Genomic DNA, 8,803 nt, shown 5'->3' on the forward strand with positions numbered 1-8,803 from the left:
GTTATAAATCATAGAGGGCCTTACATACCAGGCTAATGATGGACTAGACAATGTATTCCTAGAATCCATAATACCAGATAAGGTCCTATTGCAACAGCCTAGTGAAGAAAGGCAAAGGCATCAAGTGACATACCTTTCAGAATCATGGTTGAAAAGAAAAGGGAAGACTTTAGGCATATTGTGCCACACATAGAGAATAGCTATCCATACTAAAAATATGGAATAATTAAACAATCATTCATTTAACCTATGATATGATAGGTTATGATATGGTTTGGCTGTGTCCCCACCCAAATCTCATCTTGAATTGTGCTCCTATAATTCCCACATGTTGTGGGAGGGATGCAGTGGGAGATAATTTGAATCATGGGGGCTGTTTCCCCCATACTCTTCTCATGGTAGTGAATAAGTCTCACTGAGATCTGATGGTTTTATCAAGGGTTTCCGCTTTTGCATCTTCCTCATTTCCTCTTGCTGCCAACATGTAAGAAGTGCTGTCTGGGCGCAGTGAACTCACACCTATAATCCCAAAACTTTAGGAGGCCCAGGTGGGCAGATTACGAGGTCGGTAAATGAAGACCATCCTGGCCAACATGGTGAAATCCCATCTCCACTAAAAATACAAAAATTAGCAAGGCATGGTGGAGGCACTTGAAATCCCAGCTACTTGGGAGGCTGAGGCAGGCGAATCGCTTGAACACGAGAGGCAGAGGTTGCAGTGAGCAGAGATCATGCCACTGCACTCCAGCCCAACGACAGAGCAAGACCCTGTCTCAAAACAATAAATAAATAAATAAATATGTGCCTTTTGCCTCCCCATCATGATTCTGAGGCCTCCCCAGCCATGTGGATCTGTAGGTCCAATTAAACTTCTTTTTCTTCCCAGCATCAGGTATCCCTTTATCAGCAGAGTGAAAACAGACCTATACAACCTATATTTATTAAATGTTTACTATATTATAAATACTATATTTTTAACTACCTGAGGGTGGTAACAAAAATGGCTAATATCTTTTTTTAAAAACACATTTATACAAGTCTGGGTTTTTTGAAAAATGTAAAAATGTCACCATATGGTTGATCAATTCTTTTGTCTCTGGCACTGGCTCCAAGGGGCGCCATGTGTGAATGTTTCTGGAATTCACTAATTTTCATTAATAAAATACTATATTAATGATATAAAAAGGACTCAATAAAAGAGATCCAGGAAGTATTATTTTCACCCGGGAAGAGAATAAATTCATTATGCTAAAGCCACTGAAGAGTTGACGCTATCTAGAAAATATAAGGGAAGCAACATTAATTAAAGAAGCTAAAAGGATATCAAGAGTGAAGAGAAAATTACAGCTTTAATTTTCTCCAGGGATGGTGTGTCCTCCTTTTAACTCTAGATTCCAGATTAATTGATATGTGCTTAGACACTTTGTTGCCTTTCATTTTTATGATAATTAAGTTGTATGATTACATTTAGAAGATACACATGTCTTTAGTTTGTAGATTATCACCTCTTAGATCTGAGCTTCCTGATTTTATTCCCCCACTGGTCAAGCAGAAGTAGTTACCAGATTTCAGTAATAATCCCAAACATTCAGTGGTCAGTTTCTTCAAGTTTAGCAGATTGAAGCAAGTGGTAAAGAAATTTAAGAAAATAATTGTCCCCATGTATAGTCAATATAAAACGGGTTCTTTTTTCTTTGTTTTTACAGTTTTGGAGCCCAGGCTCATTTAATCATAAAGATTGCCAAATTATCTAATATTAGAAAAGGCTGCTTTGTTTTTGAGACTCTAAGTCGTCAATGTCAACTCTGTTTAATAAAGATATAAATGTATTTTTCATTTCCTTCTTGCACACTGATAATACAGATATTTACCAAGAATTTTTTCAGTTTCAGATTCATGGTACATATGTTACTGTCTATTACCCCTCTATTCTATGAGCTCCTTAAAACTATAAAACAAGTTTTATTGTGGTAGGTAATCTTCAAAGATCCTTCTAATACTCCAGGACTTCCAGTGTTTGTGCCTTGAACAGGCCCCTCTCCTTGGATCTGGCTAATGCAGTTGAAATCGTCTCTATAAACTTTATAAAATTAATCAGGGAAGAAGACGGGAAGCAACGAACATAAACCAAGCTTACTGCACATTCAACATTCATCACTGGGTCAGCTTAGCCTCAACTTGCATCCTCATGGTTGCTTGCTACCTATTGTCCTAGAATCACATAGACTCTAAATTATAGTTCCCCTGTTTTATGGATAACAACTTGAACATAAGGAAATATAACTTTCTCTTTGAGATTATTCTTCAGTTCCTGCATGCTGACGAAACTACTGACTCAGCTGGTCTGAAGGACCCCACCAATGCCAGCTGATCTAAAGGATGCCACAAGGAGCTGATTCCTTAAAGAATGCTGTTTCTTCTGAAAGACCAGTCAACAACCCCAGTTTTTCAGCCCCTCACCCTCCGTGGTTTCTAAGGAAAATCCAAAAATCTTCAGATTTCAGAGACTCAATAGGTTTGTGGATTTAGAAGTCCTGTCTGACTAGATGGTTTACATAGAGAAAACAAGCTCTAACTCGGAAATTTCATAACCCATTTATCATACATGTAGTACACAGTTTATAAAATATCTTATACCTGCTTAAAACAAATTGATCTTTATTTTTCAAAAGTTAGTCTTTTCTTTTCACAGACCTCTTAGCTTCTAAATCACTTTTTGGATAATGCCTATAGACAAAATAAATAACTAACAATCCATTTAGTAAGTGAAGTTCACATTTCTTAGTAAATATTTTTGTTCTAACTACTAGTAATTGCATTAAAATAATACATAAATTTAAAGAAAAATGCCGCTACTTTGTTCTTGAATAACCACCATAAGTAATGAGACTTATGCAGCCATTGGGCTCTAAACAAGTTCTCAAATGCTGGAAGTAGACTGAATACCACTACTCTCATCTCCTATTCTATATTGATTTATGTGTGGTACTTTCTTTTTCTTACAGGAACCACTGAAAATTCAGCTTTTCAAGAATATAATGTCATCAAATAATGACATTAAATTAAACCATCTCATAACATAGAAACGGGGAACTATTTTATTCTTGTAGTTCATGTAGTCCTCACTGGTGGGTTATTATTGTTTTCCTTTCAAAAAATTAAATTATCCTGGGCACCCCTGTGAGTTTACTGCAGTGTGCCAGTGCTTCTGGGTGGGCAGTTTGGGAATCAAGGAAAAGATGAAGAGTACATAATCAGCAGCCTGGTTGAAATGGAGGAGTTGGATGTTTGCATGGATTTCTCTCATAGGGTCAGCACAGTTCTGCTACCAGATTAAAGTGTGATGCAAATTTGCTTTATCAAAATAACAACATAGCAAGGTTCATCAACTTTCTGAATTATTTATGAGTAGGCAAAATCATATCTATTAAATTCATAAAATCTAATGTTCAATTACATCAAAGTAAAGTTTGTAATTAAACGATTAATTACTCATGCCAGAGGCTATCAATGCAGGAGAAACAGTTACATAAAATAGAGAGAGTATACATTTCTCCTCTGGATTCAAAATTTTGTCTTTTGACATAAATATCTTCAGATTTCAGAGACTCAGTAGGTTTGTGGATTCAGAAGTCCTGTCTGACTAAATGGTTTACATAGAGAAAACAAATTCCAACTCAGAACTTTTACAACCCATTTATCATACAATACAGTACACAGTTTATAAAATATCTTATACCTGCTTGAAACAAATTGCTCTTTATTTTTCAAAAGTTAGTCAGGTTTTATATACAAAATAAAATATCAGGTTTTTGTTATGAACTAAAAACCATTAAATGTACAAAAATTTCATGACAAGATACTTTAGGTAATTTTATATTGTATCACTTAATAAAAAAGAGAAAGAACTTGAAAAGAGGAAATTACTTCAGCTGTTTGTGAAATATCAAATTACATTAGCATATATTTTAAGAGTGCTTGTTATATTTCAGGCTATTAGCATGTATTCACAGCTAACAATAAAAGATTTGCTCTTAGCCAATTAACTTTTCTAGTGTAGAAATTGCACACTGCCAACCCATGGGCATCACCTAGGAGTGATGTTTTTGGGCCTACATCATTTGTAAATTTTTGAAGGTAAAATTAGCATTTCAAATTGGGTTATTTCATAAGGAATTCTGGATTACCAGCTTTCCTTACACACATTGGAAGATCTTGGAGACTTGGCCTTGAATGAATGAGCTGACATATGTGAGACTGTACCTTTAAGTGGAAAGTTCATGATGTAGTTTATCACATTCCCCCCATATCCTATGTTTTTACACCTGACTTATTTAATTTGTTCATAATTTATGCCTATCCCTGCAAGTATTTAAATTTGTGAGTCCTGCTGCAAGATAGACAATTTACTCAGATGATGTTTAAATCTTGAGAAAGATTATAGGATGTTGGTGAATATTTTTAATACATGGCAAGTCATATATATCCTTAGTTTAACAAAACATACCCATAAGTCAATATTTTTTCCACCTTTCTGGGAAAAGTACAGAAGGGAATGACAATACCTAATTTAGCTCTTCAATCACAAGGAAGTTTTATAAACTCCATTTGCCTTGTAAACTTCTTGGGTAGAAGAATTCTAGGAAAACAATTAACGAGAAGTAGTGATCATAGAGAAAAATTAATATAATACCTGGATTCATTGTGTATGTCCTCGGACAGCAAAGGAAAATATTATTTTCCCAGAAAAATTGTTTTTAAATTACAGATTAAATAAAATATGAGGACAAAGAACTACAAATGAATAAAGGAAAATAAAGTACTTCACCTCCTCTCTGCACAAACCTCACCATTCATTTTAACAGTACAACATACTTTAATCCTTATATTTACTTTTTTTCCATTGTTATTCTAATTTAAAACACAATTTGAAGTGAGTTGCAAAACAAAGTACAATGTAGAATAGGTTTGTTAAAATCCAGAAAGACATAAACACAAGGGCACAGGTATCTTAGTTGATTCAATTGTATTTGTGCTCTGTATTTAGAACTGTATTTTGTTGCATCTACAACAAAAATGTGTATATATGTGTGGAGACTTGATAAACAATTCTGCTTATACTAGAATGTATACAAATTTGTTCAAACAAACACCTCTTCTTAAAATTCAAAGGCGGGTATACCATGTGATACATTATCGATAATGAGTTTTGACAATATGTTAAAAAATAGTAACAAAAATAAACTGATAGCTGAAACAAGTGTAACAAGCAGAATTATTATTATATGGCCCCCATGATTCCCTCTCTCTGATCTATATTCTCTGTATAATCCTCTCCACTTGACTGCAAGTATAATGGATTTTAATCTCATGATTAAGTTATTCTATAGGACAGAGGTGAAAGGATTTTGCAGATGCTATTAAAAAACCAAGATTATTGACTGAGTTAATCAAAAGGTTATTCCATGTGGGTCTGATCTAATCAGGTGAACCCTTAAAAGGGACTAGGCCCTTCCTAACAGAAGAGGGTTGAGGCACCACTCCAGAGAATTTCCTGTTAGATTTGAGGAGGTAAAGTACCGTGTTGTGAGAGGTACTGCAGAGAGGACTATGCAGTCAAGAGTCTCCAAGATTTAAAGCATCAGCCCTGGCCGATGACTAGCAAGAAAATGTGGACTTCAGTTGGTAACCACCTTGAATTGAATTCTGCCAACAACCAGAGGGCTTGAAAAGAGACTCAGAGCAACATGAGCTGGTAGACCAACCAACACCTTGTTTTCAGCCTGGCGTGGCTCTGAGCTGAGGGCATAGCTAACCAATTCTGGAATCTTGACCTATGGAACCTGTGCCATAATAAAGAGGTGTTGCTGTTTAAGGCTGTAAATGTGTGGTAAATTGTTTTGCAGGGATAGAAAACAAGTATAATAACATAGAGTTTATTTCTCTTTTGTGTAAAAGTAGCCTAGAGATGAGTAATCCTGGACTAATTTGTTGTCTGAATCAGCAGGATCCTATCTTGCTGCTTCGCCATTCTTAGTATGTCACCTCATGGTGCAAAATGGTGGTTCAAAATCCAGCTATCACATCTCCTTGCAGACTGTAGGAAAAATGAGAGTGAAAAGTAGGCATATCCATTTTCCTTCGAGAATTCTGGGAGCCACAAAACACTTGTGATTTTATCTCCTTGGCCGTTAGTTAGCTATATGGCATGTGTAGTTGCGTAAAGGAATTATTTTGACAATCTGAAGAAACAAAAAAATTAGTATGTAAAGGGACTATCTATCTCCTTTAAATGAAAGCTATCTTAAAAGAATAGATTATAACAAATTTGTGATTATTCTATTATTTGGAAAGAAGAATCCATATGCTGTACAAACTAAGTTTTGTAAGAAGCTCAGACTTCATATCAAATCACAGTTCCACAACTTAATATGTGGCTTAAGAGCTAAGCAAGTTTGTTTTTGTAATCTGTAAAATTGAGTCAATTATTTTAATGTGTAGGCACTCTTAGAAAGATTAACTGAAAATACACAGAGGTATAGGAGATGAAGGTGCCAATTATGCAGTATTACTATACAGTATGGTGGTAGCTGCATCCATTTACTTAGGATTATGGGTCATGATGTTGCCCTACTGAGTGAGGAGTATTATTTTTCAGCATTTAGACAAATAGTTAAAACGACAGATTACTACAATATGTAACAGAAACAGGGAAAAAAACTAAAGAGAAGGTGTTTTCGATCCACCACTTTGTCCATTATTTTCCTAATACTATGGAAAAATGAAATGGAATTCCAATAGAGTTAGTATCAAAAGTATCACTACATAAATTAACAAAATAATCTATTTGATAAGGCCACTTAAGACAGCCAATTCAAATAGCAAAGAATATCTCTTGAGTAATGTTAAATCGATACTTTGTTGATTCTCATTCTCATTTTCCATAAGGATTGCTTAACCAATGATTTCAACTGCTACTTGAGGTTGGTTGCTTTTGTTTGGATGTAGTTCTGTTAACACTGAGAAGGCCAAAATTTCCTATTTGCTAATGCTGGTAGATATTCATCTAATTCTTTATTGGATAGTATATATTTTGTTCACTGAGGTTAAAATGAAATTAGTGGAGATCATTAAGACAGAGCTCTGTTTTCTTTATGTGAAATATTTACATTAACTTTTCATTTCTCGACAATCATTTCTGTGATTTTAGCTGTAGTGTCAGGAAATAGTCTTTAAAAATTATTAATAAACAGAAAATTATATCAGGCTTTGTGATTCAGATTTCAGATACTTCCTGTAAGTTGAATAAAATCTGACAAGAAGTTTATGAATACTACAAATACACATGCCACCATGTAAGTATTTATTATTCTCAATTGCTACATAAGATGAAATAATGCACAGCTAATAATCAGAATTAGAGCCACCTTATACCAAACTTGATTCTTTCTCATACAGAATATGAAATTAAATAATCTAATCTGGTGATTAATTTCAGAAGAAAGGTAATATGTTTTGAGGGTGTTTACAGAGGACTAATTGGTCATATATATTTTTAACTAATATGTGTGTAAACTGATAGTATTTCTGTTGAATAATATATAGACACATATATAGTTGTACATATAGATCTATATATATGTATTTATATATGTATAAACATATATATTATAGACATCTATATATGTACTTATGTAGTACATGTGTTTCCATTTCGAGAATAGTAGCAGTAGCAAATTCTTTTGTAACAAAAGCAATGAGAAATTTTAGGAAATGTACATCTATTCTTGTTTCATTCAATTCTTTTTCTCAATTTATGCTTATGTATAAGACATCTGGAAATTAAAGACCTATAGATAAAAGAAAGTAAACATAAAAAATAATGCAAATTGAGGCCAGGTGTGGTGGCCCATGTCTGCAATCCTAGCACTTTGGGAGGCCAAGGTGGGTTGATGGCTTGAGCCTAGGAGTTTGAAACCAGCCTGGACAACATGATGAAATCCCGTCTCTACAAAAGATATAAAAATTAGCCAGGAATGGTGGTGTACACTTGTAGTCCCAGGTACTAGAGTGGTTGAGGTGGGACAATCACCCGAACCTGGGAAGTCGAGCTTGTAGTGTACTGAAATCACATCACTGCACTCCAGACCAGGCAACACAGTGAGACCACCTGGAAAAAAAAAAAAATGTAACATGCAAATTCAACAACAAAAGAACTGTTCACTTTGTAATATAAAGTAAGTTTCTATAAGTATGTAGAAGAATACCTTGCATAATATTGATAAATCCATGAAGATCATATTTTAAACCTACAGATTTTGACTAAAAATATCATGTAATTATGAACAAAATTAGAATAAAATGTTCATTTTTATCATGTTTTAAATTATGATATATCTTTGTTACATTGGACATGATAACACAAACTATGACCACTGAAAATTTATAGATTTCCTGATTATATTTTGTTAATAATCTGTTTCCTAATGATAATAATTTTGAGACGTTCAAATACCAGTTTGATAGAAAATCCCTTTTTTGAAGGGGAAAAAAATCTGAATTATAAATAATTGAGCCCTATTATTGCCTGCATGTGGGCTGGCGAGTAGGAGAAAGTAGAGTAGTTAGCCTTAATTATCTGGATAATTTATTTCTGTCAACCCAGCCTTGGTGCCCTTTCCTTTCAAAACTGAAAAGTTATATTAGAAATTATAGTCCGTCTTAAAGGAACTATAACATTAGAGATGACATTTCAGCACATTTGTGGATAAGTTATTTTCACTATGTCACCTTTTCCTGTGAT

This window comes from Sapajus apella, unplaced genomic scaffold (assembly GCF_009761245.1).
Source record: "Sapajus apella isolate SASKATOON/1434 unplaced genomic scaffold, GSC_monkey_1.0 scaffold1, whole genome shotgun sequence".
Taxonomy (NCBI): domain Eukaryota; kingdom Metazoa; phylum Chordata; class Mammalia; order Primates; family Cebidae; genus Sapajus; species Sapajus apella.